At 45.5% G+C, this 14,872-nt stretch overlaps 1 protein-coding gene across 2 annotated transcripts in view; it reads right to left on the bottom strand.

The window, feature by feature from the left end:
- Positions 1 to 4,367, bottom strand: part of LOC122565446 (neurocan core protein-like) — a 251,842-nt gene extending 247,475 nt beyond the window's left edge. Inside the window, exon 1 of one of the 2 annotated variants that reach the window (XM_043721435.1) lies at positions 3,930 to 4,367. The gene's annotated coding sequence lies outside the window, so the exon portion shown is untranslated. Of the gene's footprint in view, positions 1 to 3,369; positions 3,408 to 3,929 lie in introns of those variants that run through there. The other variant, XM_043721436.1, reaches the window with a different exon arrangement.
- Positions 4,368 to 14,872: the final 10,505 nt, after the last annotated feature.

Raw genomic sequence — 14,872 nt, forward strand, 5'->3', positions numbered from 1 at the left:
ACCTATTGTACTCTATGCTACTTTCTCCCCACCCCCACCCTCCTCTAGCTTATCTCTCCATCCTTCAGGCTCACTGCCTGTATTCCTGATGAAGGGCTTTTGCTGCTCCTCGGATGCTGCCTGAACTGCTGTGCTGTTCCAGCACCACTAATCCAGAATTAAATGTAAACCTGCCTACCCTCTCAGGTGAATATAAAGGATCCCATGACACAAAGAGACCTCGTAGTGCAGGTTCATAGTTCCTTGAAAGTGGAGTCCCAGGTAGACAAAATAATGAAGGTGTTTGGCATGCCTGCCTTTATTTGTCAGCGCATTGATCATAGGAGTTGGGAGGTCATATTGCAGCTGTGCAGGGATTTGGTTAGGCCACTTTTGGAATACTGTGTTCAATTCTGGTCTCCCTTTTATAGGAAGGATGTTATGAAACTTGAAAGGGTTCAGAAACAATTTGCAAGGATATTGGCAGGGCTGGAGGGTTTGAGCTAAAGGGAGAAGCTGAACAGGCTGGGGCTGTTTTTCCTGCAGTGCCAGATGCTGAGGGGGGACCTTAGAGAAGTTTATAAAATTATGAGGGGCATGGATAGGGTGAATAACCAAGGTCTTTTCCCTGTGGTGAGGGAGTCCAAAACTAGAGAGCATAGGTTTAAGGTGAGAGGGGAAAGGTTCAGAAGGGAATTAAATGGCAACATTTTCATGCAGGGGGTGATGCGTGTGTGGAATAAGTTGCCTGAGGAAGTGGTGGAGGCTGATACAATTACAACATTTAAAAGGCATCTGGATGGGTATATGAATAGAAGGGGTTTAGAGGGATATGGGCCAAATGCTGGCAAATGGGACTAGATTAATTTAGGATATGTGGTTGGCATGGCCTAGTTGGCTCGAAGGGTCTGTTTCTGTGCTGTACAACTCTAAGACTATTCAAAGTAGAGTATGAAAGTTCTCTTGAAAGTTCTAGTCTATATTTATCCTTCAATCAATATTGCATCAACATTACCCAGTATTTATCTCATTGCTGTTTATGGGAGCTTGCTGTGTGCAAGTTGGCTGTTGTGTTTCATACACCACAACAGTCAATACTCTTCAAATATATTTAATTGGCAGTAAAGTGTTTAGGCATGTCTCCTGGTCTTTAATGGTGCTTTATAAATGCAAGCCATTCTTTCTTATTTGTAAAACAGCAACATGTTCAGAAGCAAATAGTCCAAGATTCTTTCAACAAAGGAAGAGAAATGAATGACCAACAGTAATTGGCCTCAAGGTGACCTCCTGTTTGGAATTGCTTGATTTTTTTTCTGCCCTACAGAAGAAAGTTTCTTCAATCCCATTGTTTCGGCATGATTGACAAAGCTGGCATTTATCATGCCTTTCCACCTTATTTCAGGTTCAACCACTGTACGTAATATTACTGAGCATCAGGAGAAGGCACCGAGAACTGTGTGGTATAATGTCAAGATAAAACTGAGTGCCAATGTGCTCACCCTGAGCAATGTCATGGGAGATTCTCGAGCAACAGGACAGCAATAATAATCATTGAATTGCTGGAGTGCAGAAGAATCCTGATCTTGGCACTATTCTAGTTTCGGAACCAGCTAGTTGGTATGTTCAGCGTTTAAGTTATTAGTTTAAACATTTACCTTGAAATGCAGCTGCAAGGAGACAGCCAAATGATCAGCTATCTCCTGCTTGGGATTTATGTGAAGCCATTCAGTTCCTCATTTACTGATTCTTTCTCTCCCCCTTTCATTATCGCTGCGTCTGTCTCTGCCTTTTGCTCTGTGTCTCTCTCCCCATCTCTCTCTATCCTTCTCTCCCTCTGTCACTCTCCCTTTCTTACTGTTTCCCCACCTCTCTATTGCTCTGTCTCCCTCTTTTTTCCTCTCTGTCTTTGTTGCTGTCACTCCATCTCAGTCTCCCTCTATTATTCTCTCTCTCTCTGCCTCTGTCTGATATTATCACAGATCACAGCCTCTCCCCATCTCTATTGCTCTGCTTCCTTCTCTTTATCCTTCTCTCTCTTTGTCTCATTCACGTTTTCCCTTCCTCCTGTCTCTCTCTCACACTCTCTCTCTCTCACACTCTATCACGTTCTCTCTCACTGTCTGTCGCCCTTCCTTTCTCACGTTCCCTCATGGACAGTACCATGATTGCATTTAATCAGTCCTGCCTAGAGAACAGAAACACTGGCCCAGGGCAACTGCTGAATGACAAAAGAAAAAAGTCTGTGGACGCTGGAAATCTGAAAGAAAAGCAGGGAATACTCAGCAGGTCTGGCAGCATCTCTGGAGAGTGGGGTAACATTTCAGGTCAAGAACGCTTCACCAGATCTCCTCAAAAATAGTAGGGTTACTTGGTTTAAGATAAGCATTAGGCAAAAGCGAGGACTGCAGATGCTGGAGATCAGAGTCTAGGTTAGAGTGGTGCTGGAAAAGCACAGCAGGTCAGGAGCAGGAGAATCGACATTTTGGGCAAAAGCCCTTCATCAAGAATGAGGCTGGGAGCCTCTGGGGTGGGGAGCTAAATGGACTCACCCCATTGACTTAAGATAAGCATTGCAGAGGGGGATTGCTAATGACAGAGATTGTCCGAACTTACTGCTAAATGCAATTTGATTAAATACCTCAGCATCATTCCCTTCAGATTTTAACCCATAAATAAATAAACTATTGGAGAAGGTATCCCAGTGTGTGGATGGTGAAAGCTGAACAATGATATAAAAGGATTTGGGCGGAGGTGAAAGGGGGGGTGCTTGAGGATGAGGCGAAAAGCGATGGAACGGGAGGGGGGTATCGAGATTGGAAGGCTTTCACAGTGAGCTCTCACAGGCGAGACGGGCTGAACGGCCTCAGGCTGCGCTGCTATCACATTGCACCGGTCATTCTGAATCCATTCCTCATTGAAATCGCGGGTGAACGTGCCATCTCGTTTCACTCACACTCACGCTGAGCTGCTACCTCTGTGGCCAGGACGCTGTGGTGTATTTGGGAACCGGGCTGTGGGGTTCTGGTCTGGTCCCTCCTGTAGTTTTGTCAGACACAGGCACTCCCAGGCTGCTAGGTACCTGGACCCAGTTTCTGTGGAACGGCTGACAAGACACCCAGGAGGATACAGCCCTTTCTCCCTCTGGTCTGTGCTCTGTTTTATTTCTGAAGCTCTCAGGGTCTCTCTCTGGCAATGATGGTTTTCCCCCTCTAGGATATTACCAGCTGAGGGAGACCCGAGCGCCTCCTGTCCCCCTGTTGGGTTTTTTTTCTCTGATGTTTTACATATTGTCAGTGCTGACATTTCTCTCTCTCTCCTTCTCCTCCGCCCGTGTCTCATTCATTCCCCCCCCCCCCCCCCCCCCCCATTCCTTCTCTGTCCAGCCCCTACCTCAGCTTCTGCCCTCCCTTGACACGGTGACACTGGGAACCTGCATTCCCAGTGAAGTGTAGTCCACAGTCAGGCGATGTTCATGTCGGAAACGGTCACAGAAACTCAGGAGAGCAGCCGGCGGCGTCTCGCAGTTGGGGATGGCCCCGGGGGTGGGGGGGGGGGGGTCTGGAGATCTGAATCAGGCAGGACCCCCCCCCCCCCGACAGCAAACCCTTGACCAAAACTGCGAGCCCAAACCCAACGAAAAATGTAACCCGAAGAGTTGATAATACGGTGGGCACTATCACTGCCCCTGCATTGACATAACTCAATCCCTGACAACTCTTTATAAAAATGAACACTTATTGATCTCGACGCGTTTTGTAAGGGACCCAGCATTGAATTAACATTCTAGACATCAGATCTTTTAAGCAAAGGCTGTCAATTTCAGTGTTGGTCTACAATGGTATTTGGCTCTCTCTATCCTGACTGCGCTTTGTTCTACACCTTTGTTTTCCTGCAAATGTCATTCAACAGAAGGAAAGATAGAATGAAATCTGATTTTCTTTCACTATTACCTGCGCCGGGCACAAGATCACACTCGATCGGCTCCACAGATCCCGAATTCCGGGGATCTCTCCAACGCTGGTCTGGTTCTCAAACGGATCGCTGTCTCAGTCCCTCCTGCCCCACAACGCGAGATGCTGGGCTTTGATTCGAAATTTTTGCAACCTGGCTCCCCACGGCAAGGCAAAAAGAAAATGTATTTTGGAGAGAAACTAAAGTGGATCTTGGAATCCTCCCTCTCTCACACAGACACACACAGTGAAGGGTTTGAGAGGGGATCGGACAGATCTCTGTCTCACTTTCAGAGAGAGAGAGAGAGAGAGTCAGGGACCACCTTAGATTCCCTGGCAGCGCGGCGGTATGTGAGGAACTGAGTGAGACACCTCGAACGGAACCAACACCAACCCCAGCCACAGCTCAGCGCGCAAGGACGACCGTTCGGCCCTTCGAGTCTGGAGCGCTCCAACAGCTCAACATCCCCCCCCCCCCTTAGCACAAAGAGATGCTGGAAAACTGGAACAACGCTCCGCAGTCCTGACAGCTTCAGATTTCTCCCCAGCGAACGTTGCCTGAGCTGCACAGATTTCTCGAGCAATTTCAGGCTTTGTTTGCAGATTTCCAGCATCACCCGCACTTCTTTCGGGTTCCCCAACCCCCATCCATTCTGGCTGGGTTGACGGGACAGCATCTCTCAAGTCTTCCTCTCTTCCGCTACCCCCACGACCAGCCCTCTGGCAAAACCCTTTCCCTGGGGGGTGGTGAAACTGCATTGCTATGGCGCCTTTCCTGCCACCACCCCAATATGTCACCAGCATCCCCCTCTCCCCTCCACCACCACGCTCTCCCACCTCCCCCCTCCCCCCCTCCCCCACCCCCCACCCCCAACCATCTTTACAGTCATTGAGGTGCCTTTTGAAGGATGTCATTATTGCGATGCTGGGACCTGGTCAGCCAATTTGCTCACAGGAAGCTCTGGTGTGTTGTACTGGCCCGATGGTGTGTTTCCTGAGCTTTGTCTGAGGGTTTAGCATTTTTCAGGAAATTGGTGCTAACCTCCCTCCTCCTCTTTGCGGAGTACCCTGGGGTCTCTTAGCTGAGTGGGTAGAGGAGTCCTCACATTTCAAGGTTATATCTGAAATACTGAGTGTGGTACTCCATCGCTATCCAGGGAGGTGTAGGGCTGCCCTCTGTGCTGTTTGGGAGGGTGTTCCAAGATTTTGACCCCAGCAACACTGAAGGAGCAGTGATGTTGTTCCAAGTCAGGATGGTGAGTGGCTTTGGAGAGGCATTTGATGGGCTTGGTGTTCCTATACGTCTGCTGACCATGGCCTTCCGGGTAGTGGAGGGGACAGATTTAGAAGATGCTGTAGTAGGTGGAGCCTCAATGAAAGTTGCTGCATTACATCTTGTAGATGGTACTCATTCCCACCATTGTGTGTCGATGTTGACGAGAGTGAACATTGAAGGTTGTAGCTGAGCTGCTTTGCCCTGAATGGAGGAGTTTTCCATCAATTTCTGACTCATACTTTGTAAATAATGTTCAGGACACGCGGGAGACAAGATGTGAGTTACCCGCCACAGAATTCCTAGCCTCTGCTCTTGTAGTCGCTGTGGCTAATCCAGTTCAGTTTCTAGTCAATGATAAACCCAAGATGTTGGTCCTGGTGGATGCAATGATGATAATGTTATTGAGTGTGAAGGAGAGATAGTTACATCCTTTCTTATCGGAGACTGTCATTACCTGCACTTGTGTATTACAGGTGTTACTTGCCATATAATCAGCCCAAGCCTGGATATTGTCCAGGTCCTGCTACATGATGACATGACAATGCCATCTGAGAAATTATGAATGCAGCTGAACATTGTGCAATTGTCAGTGAACATCCCCCTCTGTCCTAATAATGGAGAAGGATCATTAATGAAGCAGCTGGAGATGACTGCACTGAGCACAGTATGCTGAAGGAATCCTGCAGCCGTGTTCATTGGCTGAAATTATTGGCCTCCAACAACTGCGGCCACCTTCCTCTCTGTGGTTATAGCAAATAACTAAGTTGAGACGAGAAACAGGTTGTTAATTGGCGAATTGATATTTGCATAAGACAGTTTGCATTTAAGGTGCAGTGGTGCGAAGGTGCTCAATAAAGATTGACAATAACATGGCATCTTTCATGTACCTTGCAGCCAATGGTGTACTTTGACATATCCAGCCAATTTGTGCACAGAACGCAGCAATACGATTACAAAATTTAATCAGCTTTTATAGTGTCCATTAAGGGTAACTATAAAAGGGGTAAAGCTAGGGCTGGGGAGAGAACATTTCCACTGTTCCAGTCAATAAACTCCCTACACAAGCAAAGTCAATGCCTTTAGATTCTTTTTGTTAGAATCTTTTAACACATTGTGTGAGCTGTGGCTCCAGCCAGTGGAGATTTGTTTGATTTGATTTATTACTGTCACGTGTGCCGAAGTAGAGTGCAAAGTGTGCTTTACAGGCAGATCATAAAATACAAGCGCATTAGAATGACAGAACAGAGTGCAGAATGCAGTGTCACAGCTGATGAGGAGGAGCAGGGAGAGATCAACTTTAACATTTGAGAGGGCCATTGAAAAGTCTGATAACAGCGGGGAAGAAGCTCTTCTTGAATCTGGTCATATGTGTATTAAAACTTTATATCTTCTGCCCAACGGAAGAGAGTGAAGAGCGTATAATCGGGTGGGAGGGGTCTTTGATTATGTTGGTTGCTTTCCCAACGCAGTGGGAAGTGTACATACAGAGTCAATGGATGGAAGGTTGGTTTGTGTTGTGGAATGAGCTGTGCTCACCATTCTCCGTAATTTCTTATGGTCTTGAGAAGAGCAGTTACCACACCAAGCTGTGATGCATCCATATAAGATGCTTTTTATGGTGCATCTATAAAGATTGGTAAGAGTCTTTATGAACATGCTGAATGTCCTTAAGCTCCTGAGGAAGTAGAGATGTTGTTGTGCTTTCTTGATCATAACATCAATGTGGGTAGATCAGGACAGAATGTTGGTGATCATCACTCCCAGGTACTTGACTTTTCTGACCATCTTCACCTCAGCTCCACTGCTGCAGAAAGGCCCGTGCCCTCCACTCCGCTTCCTGAAGTCAATGACCAGCTCCTTCATTTTGCTGACATTGATGGAAAGATTGTTGTCTTTACACTACGTCCCTAAGCACTCAATCTTTCCTGTATTTTGGTTCAATGATGTCTGAGATCCAACCTACAACAGTGGTGTCATCAACAAACGTAGATTCACAGAGTCATGGAAATGTACAAAACAGAAGCAGACTCTTCAGTCCAACTCGTCCATGTCAACCAGATATCCTAAATTATTCTTGTCCCATTTGCCAGCACTTGGCCCATATCCCTCTAAACCCTTCCTATTCATATAACCAACCAGATGCCTTTTAAATGTTGTAATTGTACCAGCCTCCACCACTTCCTCTGGCAGCTCATTCCATACACGCACCACCCTCTGTGTGAAAAGGTTGCCCATTAGGTCTCTTTTAAATCTTTCACCTCACACTTTAAACCTATGCCCTCTAGTTCTGGACTCACCCACCCTGGGGAAACATCCTTGTCTATTTACCCTATCCATGTTCCTCATGATTTTATAAACCTCTTTTAGGTCGCCCCCTTAACATCCGACGCTCCAAGGAAAATAGCCCCGGTCTATCCAGCCTCTCCCTGTAGCTCAAACCCTCCAAACCTGGCAACATCCTTGTAATTTTTTTCTGAAACCTTTGAAGTTTCAGAACAACTTTTCTATAGCAAAGAGACCAGAATTACACAATGTATTCCTATAGTGGCAGAACTAATGTCCTCTACAGCTGCAACATGACCTCCCAACCCCTGTACTTAATGAAATGAAGTTGGAGCTGAGTTTGGCCACACAGGTATGTGTGTATAGGGAGTACAGTAGGAGAGCAAGAACTCAGCCTTGAGGGGCACTAGTGTTATGGATTATTGTGGAGAAGGTGCTGTCACGTGTTCTTACTGACTGCGGTCTGTTGGTCCGGAAGTTGAGAATCCAGTTACAGATGGGGGAGCAGAGACATATGTCCCGGAGTTTTGGAGATGAGTTTGTTTCGAATTATGGTGTTAGAAGTGAAACAGTTGTTGATGATTTGAAGCTTGACATAGGTATCATCGTTATCCAGATGTTCCAGGGATGAGTACAGGGCCAAGGACATAGTGTCTGCCATGGACATGTTGCGCTGTTAGGGGAAATTGCAAAGGATCAAGACAGGCTGGGAGGCTGGAGCTGATCTGAGCCATGCCTAACCTCTCAAAGCACTTCATAATGATGGAGGTCAAATTCACCAGGTGGTAGTCATTGAGGCACACTGTATGTTGTTTCTTTGGCACCGGAATGATAGTGATCTCCTTGAAGCAGGTGTGGACTTCAAATTGCAGTAAGGAGAGTTTGAAGATGTTTGTGAATACTCCCGCCAGCTGGTTTGCAAGGGATCTGAGTACACAGCCAGGCATCCACCCGGGCTGGTCACTTTCCAGGAGTTCACTTTCAAGAAGTCCTATTCTATGTCTATGGTGGTGACCATGGGTACTGGTGCATATGGGGATGTTGGGACAGGTGACATCGTTTCACTGACCTTCTGTACAAAGTGAGCATAGAATTCATTGAGCAGATCAGTTAGGGATGTACTGTTGCCCACGATTCTGTTCGACTTCACTTTGTATCCCTTTATGTCGTGTAAGCCTTGCCGCCAACGACGGGTGTCCGTGTGATAAGTCTGGGTCTACAGCTTGATTTGTTGTTGCCTTTGATATATCCCACCATGATCTCCATTCACTTCACGTTTAGTAGGATTCCCTGATGCCACACTTAGCCAATCGCTGCCTTGGTGTCTGGGCAGTCACTCTCACCTCGCCTCTGGAACTCTCACCTTGTCATTTGAATCCAAACTGTAATATATGAGAAAGTGAGCACTGCAGATGCTGGAGAGTCAGAGTCGAAAAGTGTGGTGCTGGAAAGGCACAGCAGGTCAGGCAGCATCTGAGGAGCAGGAGAATCGACGTTTCACGCTATGCCACACTTTCGACCCAGATTGTAATGTAGTCTTGAGCATAGTGGTCATAACAGATCACAATTCTGCAGGCGTATGTGTTGGCAAATTATTTGTCAATGGACCAGTCCATCATTTGGCTGTCTGCAGCCAGTGTCCCAGACAGCTCAGAACCTTCAGATTTCTCTGGTGACGAGCTTGGCAATACAAGGGCATTTAATCAAGTGAAGTGGTAACATTCTTGACCCCACTGATGTCCTGTTTCTGCATTCCACATGGGAAGACCCATGGTTAATTTTCCAATCCCACCAGCAATTGGGACTCTGAGGAGCCCAATTAATTACCATTTCTTAGGGGTCTTGCTGCCACTGGAAATAATGAAGCTTTAGGTGGGTCTGTCACCATAAGACGTGCTGAAACCATGCAGCCAATTGTCACCTCTAGAATCATAGAATGCCTGTAGTGTGGAAGCAGGCCATTCAGCCCGTCAAGCCCTCCAAAGAACATCCCACCCAAACCCAACTCCCTACCCTGTCCCTGTAACCCTGCATTTCCCATGGCCTAGCCACCTTATCCACATTCCACATTCTATGAGCCATTTAGCATGACCAACCCATCCATCTGGCACATTCTTTGGACTGTGGGAGGAAACTAGAGCACCTGGAGGAAACCCACAAGGACACAGGGACAATGTGCAAAGTCCACACAGACAGTCACCCAACTAGGACAAGAGGTCATAGTCTTAGAATAAGGGGGAGCAAATTTAAAACAGAGTTGAAGAGGAACTTCTCCCAAAGGGTTGTGAATCTGTGGAATTTGCTACTCCAAACTGCGGTGGATGTTGGGACAGTGAGTAGATTTAAGGAGGGATTATACAGATTTTTAATTGAGAATGAGTTAAAAGGGTATGGAGAGAAGGCAGGAAAATGGGGGTAAGGAGCATATCAGCCATGATCGAACAGTGGAGGAGACTTGATGAGCTAAATGCCCTAATTCTACTCCTATATTTTATGAACTTATGAATGGAGTCAAACCCCAGTCCATGGAACTGTAAGGCAGCAGTGCTAACCACTGAACCACTGTGCCGCCCCACTAGGAGAGAGGGGTCTGGTAAGGAGCTCCCTGAATCAAAGGCACTCATTAGCTGATTAAGGGACTGGACTGTGACAATTGAGAATTGGGAATTCAGCTGGGAGTCACACCCTTGCTCTTGCTGCCAACTCCATGTCTACATTGATTTCTCTGTGAGCCCCATCCTATAAAAATTTCATGTTCATCCCCACCCCAACTTGGCCTTTGCCTTTACAGCAGTAGCCATGGTTTCCCCAGTGGCACCATTGAGAACATGCATTCCTAGTTTCTGACAGACCTGAAATTCGTGACAGGTAGGATTTACTGAATAAAAAACAGAAATTGTCAAAGATACTCATTAAGTCAGGTGGTATCAGTAGAGAGAGAAAAACAATGACCTTTCGTCAGAACACATCTGTGGCTGCTGGTGGCCTCACTACTGCCTGATTGTCCTTTAAACAAACCTTCCATTGAGAGGCAATGCGAGTATCCTACAGCCTTGAGGTTTTAATATTGAATTCCATAACTTCAGAAACTGTCTGTTCTCCATGTTTCTTACATTCTTTCACCCCCTAGCCCCACCTCCTCACAGCCTTGTCTTGTTCATGTTATTTGCCCGGAGTATACAGGACCCATTGTCTCCTTTCCACACCTTAATTTAGACCCTTTTTAACATCTTTCTATTCTCTTTCACCACGATTAATAATCCATATATCTTTGGTACTGAACCTCTATACCATCTGCACCCCCTCCCACCCACCTTAAAAGTTTAGAAAATAAATTCCAACACCTTTCAGTTCTGAATAAGAGGTACATCAGACTCAAAACATTATCTGTTTTTCTCTCCATAGATGGTGTCTGACCTGCTGAGTTTCTCCCCCATTTTCTGAGTTTGTTTCAGGTTTCCAGCATCTGCGGTATTTTGCTTTTATGTGACTATCTCACTGGCTGGTAAGTGAAACTACTGACACCTCAATAAAACAGCCCCTACAAACCTTTCAGTCATGCTGGTCTGTTCAACCTCTAGAAGAAACCCAATCCTTTTCTTGTTAGATACTTGTACATAAATGTTTCTGGTGGGAGTGGATCACTGGCTGGTGTTCAGGTGGAAAACCCTGGTTGATAGACTACATCCTAGCCTCACTCAGTTTTCCCCTCCCGAACTTGAGTTAATTGGATCAGGCCTCATTTTTCTCACTTCATCAAGCATGAGATTGCAGTTTCAGGAGAGTTTGAAAAGAAAAATGTCAAGAAGAAATTTAATAATTCTTTCTGGTCTCTTCATTACCAAGAAACTAAATCGATTTCTGGCTTTCTTCCCACAAAAGCATTTGAAAAGCTTCATTTCGTGTGAGGTTTTCAGATTGAAAAGTATGGACAATGCACCAGACTTACATTCATAGCTCAGCAATGGCCTGCACTGTCAAATCTAAGGAACAATCAAAGGAATTTTTCTTCAAGCTTTTTACAGAATCAGAGAGTCATGCAGCACGGAAACAGATCCATGCCAACCATAATCCCAAATGAAAACAGTCCCACCTACCTGTGCTTGGCCCATATCCCTCCAAACCTTTCCTACTCATGTACCTGTCCAAATGTCTTTTAAACAATGTAACTGTAGCTGCATCTACCAATTCCTCTGGAAGTTCATTCCACACATGAACCATCCTCTGTGTAAAAATATTGCCCCTCATGGACTTCTTAAAATCTTTCTCCTCTTACCTTAAAACTATGCCCCACCCTACCCTATGTGACCTTTGCTATTCACCTTATCTATACCCCTCATGATTTTATACACCTCTATAAGGTCACTCCTCAATCTCCTACCTCCAGTGAAACAAGTCCCAGTGTATCCAGCTCTCCTTATGACTCAAACCTTCCATTTCCGGCAACATTCTGGTAAATTGTTTCTCTGCTCTCTTCCAGCTTAATAATATCCTTCCTTTAACAGGGCAACCAGAACTGGACACTGTATTCCAGAACAGGCCATTCCAACAAACTGTACATGGGTTTTTCCTTCAGAAATAAGACAATTTGGAATCAAGCTGTTCAGGTACAGCGGTGTGGAGATGCCTAATAAAGATTTACCTCGATATGGCATCTCCCATATGCTAAAGTGTCTTGCACCAATGATGTACTTTTGGAAATGTGGCCAACTTATGCACAGCAAGCTCTCAGAAGCAGTAATATGATAACCAACAGTTAATCTGTTTTCATATCGGCTATTAAGAGTAAACTATTCACCATGTCATCGAGGAGGACTCCCTGCTGTTGTTCAAAATAGTGTCATGGGATTAGATTTAGATTACATTACAGTGTGGAAACAGGCCCTTCAGCCCAACAAGTCCACACCGACCCGCCGAAGCGCAACCCACCCATACCCCTACATTTACCCCTTACCTAACACTACAGGCAATTTAGCATGGCCAATTCACTTAACCTGCACATTTTTGGACTGTGGGAGGAAACTGGAGCACCCAGAGGAAACCCACGCAGACACGGGGAGAATGTGCAAACTCCACACAGTCAGTCGCCTGAGGCAGGAATTGAACCCGGGTGTCTGGCGCTGTGAGGCAGCAGTGCTAACCACTGTGCCACCCTGCCGCCCACAAATCTCACAGCCACTGGGTTTTGGTTCAAAACTCCTGGAATTTGCTTCCTAAACATCACTGTGGATGTAACTACACCCCATAGCAGCAGAAGGCAGTTCACCATCACCTACTCAGGGTCAATTATAGATGGATAATAAATATGACTTAGACATTGGCACCCACATCACATGATGGGATTTGTCAAAGATCCATCTTAAAGGACAGTTGGTTTAATATCCCATTCGAAAGGCAGCACTTCCAACATTGTAGCACTCCTTAAGTGCTGCACTGAAGTTCAGCTTGGAGGACATGCTCAAGTGTCCTTCGTAGGCCCTTGAAACCCTGATTCAGAGGTTCGAACAATCTGCAGCTCCGACCGGTTGGCAGCTACAGAAAGAAGGAGCTTGAGCTTTGTGCATCCTTACAACAGTCGTAGAGTGTTTCACACTTTGAATGAACAGCATGGAGGAGATCAATTTGTCCCAACTGGTCTGCTCTAGGACTTTGATGTCTGTCATTCTATCAGCAGAAAACAAACCAAGAACCAATGTCCCTGTCTTGCATTAGAGAAATACACAACCTGAATACCAAGGGATCATGTGAAGGCAATGGCATGATGGTAATGTCAGTGGGTTTGTCGTCCAAAATTCCAGGCTAACATCTTGGGGATATAGGTTCAGATCATGCCAGGAAAGAGAATGAAATTCAAATTTAACAAAATATAAGCCAAACAGCAAGCTGCCAATTGTTGTAAAAATCCACCTAATCTGCCACCTTTACCCAGTCTGGCCTAAATATCATTCCAGACCCACAGTAATGTGGAAACCTCTTAGGAACAGCCTGGACAGCAGCACCAATATCCCAAGCATACATTACTGTTGGGAGAGATACAAAAGTGCGAGAAAAACAAAGGGGGAGATTTTCAATTTTAAAAAGTCCCGAAAGAAAAATAATGCACATAGCATGTTTCATCACTGTGCACTTAACACTTGACAGACAACGCAATAGGATGGAAGGAACTGATGGGTATTTCAAAGTGATGTACAACCAATGAAGTCCAGTCTTTGTCATAATTAGTTTGTTTGAAAAAACTTATAACTGAAAGACAAGTTTAAGAATGGAAAATTGATTCACTCGAATGACTAGGATTGGAAATCAATTAAAACAAAGCATGAGATTAGCGACCAATATGAAGAGTTAAATGTATCAGCAAATTGTCAATGCACACAGAAACATTCAGTAGGATCAGTTTTTGTAGATTTAATCAATGCTCTTCCCACTTCTGCATTCCAAAGATCACAGTTAAATAAATGCTCACCAGTGAATGAATCTGTGCCTATACCGTGGTGGTGTCCTCCCAGAGAGGAGATAACATTACAATTTGAATTAGTGCTGAAAAGCACTCCAAAGCAGAACACAGATTCCATTAGGGAGGAACAGACAGTGAGATGTGAGACAGAGTGGTCACTAGAAGCTTGGTAAATTAGGTGGGGTAGATTAGGAACGGTCTCACAGGGAAGAGGACGGTCATAAAGCAGAAAGGTTTAAGGAGAGAAGTCCAGGCATCTACAGGGTGGTAGGTATGGCTGCTGGTGTTGGAGGGAATGAGAGCTCTCCAGCTTTTTTCAGGTCTGAAGTGTCATATTGTACATGAAACGTTCATACTGTTTCTCTCTCTGCAGGTGCTGCCAGACCTGCTGATTTTCTCAAGCATTTTCTGCTTTGGTTTTAGATAGAATCGAGGTTAGAGACACTGAAGACTTGGCTTCAGCTAGCCGTTGTGTGCTAATTTACTCCTTCTTTCCACTCGCAGACTATGGGTTTTAGTTCTTCAGCTAAATTTCCTAAAATAAAATGCCTGGGCCACTAACCCGAGCTAAAGAAAGAATCTGTACAGAATGGCAAGTGTGAGTCACTGACAAGTTAGTAATAGCTTTCCCTGTAGAGCAGCCAAAGCAGTCACAGACTCCAATTCATTTTGAAGGTTAGGGGATTCATTCGGTATCCACAAGCCATGCTAGTTATCTCCATGGCTACTACTTCAAGAGGGCCTTGGATAGAGTGTCATAGAGTCATAGAGTACAGAAACAGACCCTTTGGTCCAACTTGTCCATGACAACCAGATATCCTAAATTAATCTAGTCTCATTTGTCAGCACTTGGGCCATCCCTCCAAACCCTTCCAATTCATATCCCCACCCAAATGCCTTTTAAATGCTGTAATTGTACCAGCCTCCACC

This window comes from Chiloscyllium plagiosum, chromosome 31, assembly GCF_004010195.1.
Source record: "Chiloscyllium plagiosum isolate BGI_BamShark_2017 chromosome 31, ASM401019v2, whole genome shotgun sequence".
In the NCBI taxonomy this organism is placed as follows: domain Eukaryota; kingdom Metazoa; phylum Chordata; class Chondrichthyes; order Orectolobiformes; family Hemiscylliidae; genus Chiloscyllium; species Chiloscyllium plagiosum.